Below are 1,124 nucleotides of genomic sequence, written 5' to 3' on the forward strand. Positions count from 1 at the left end.
GTAATAAGCAACAGCAGTTTTTGAACAAACTGAAAAATATGACCCATAAAAATATATAAAAATATCTTTGCAGTAACAGAACAGAATAAATTAATGTTTTCTACACTCCTAGACACTATAACTGCACAAAAAATAGTTTAAAAATGCAAAAAAAGTGCATTTAGCATGATATGTCTCCTTTAAGATTACGCTTCATTCTTGTAGCTCACGGATTTAATATTAAGATTATATAAAATTGACTTCAAGTGAAGGTATGAATAAATGTCACCTCTACATTACCGCTCAAATATTTAGGATCATTAAGAAATGTCTTTGTTTTTTAATAAAAAGCACAATTTTCTTAAATTAAAATAATATTAAATTAATCATAAATGCAGTCTAGACATTATTAATGTAGTAAATGTCTGTTATAGCTGGAAATAGGTGTTTTTAATGGGATTTATACTGAGGCCCATTTTCAGCAGCCATCACTCCTGTTTCAAAGGCATATTCTGTTAGCTAATCCAAGTTATCACATTAAAAGATGATTGAGTGTTTGAATATCCATCCATCCATTATCTAAACCCACTTCTTCCTTTCAGGGTCACTGGGGTCACTGGTATCCAGCAGTCAGTGTGCGAGGGGTGGGGTACACCCTGGACAGGTTGCAAGTCCATCACAGATTTGAATAACCCTGCAATCATGTTAGCACAGCTGAAAACTGTTGTACAGGTCACAGAAGCAATAAATTAGTCTTTTTTTTTTTTGTAGTTGAGTATCTGGAGCATCAGAATTTGTATGTTTAATTACTGTCTCAGAATGACCAAATAATATACTTTTTACTAAAAATCATTGGTCTATTCTTGTGAGAAATGAAGGCTATTCCATGACAGAAACTGAAGATTTCAGACAACGGTGTTTACTACTCTCTTTAAAGGGATGCGCTATTAGTTGTAACATTAAACTTAATTGATAAACATATATTTTAACTGAAAAATAAAGACTGTAAAAATACTGTAGGATGTTTAGTTTGTAGTTTTTAAAAATTTATATTTTAACACGGATGGAGCCATTTTATTTACAATCAAAGCATTCTGGGTAAATGATGACGTGGATAGGTCCTCGGTGTGAGCGAGCTATATCCA

Source organism: Austrofundulus limnaeus, unplaced genomic scaffold (assembly GCF_001266775.1).
Source record: "Austrofundulus limnaeus strain Quisiro unplaced genomic scaffold, Austrofundulus_limnaeus-1.0 Scaffold287, whole genome shotgun sequence".
NCBI lineage: Eukaryota > Metazoa > Chordata > Actinopteri > Cyprinodontiformes > Rivulidae > Austrofundulus > Austrofundulus limnaeus.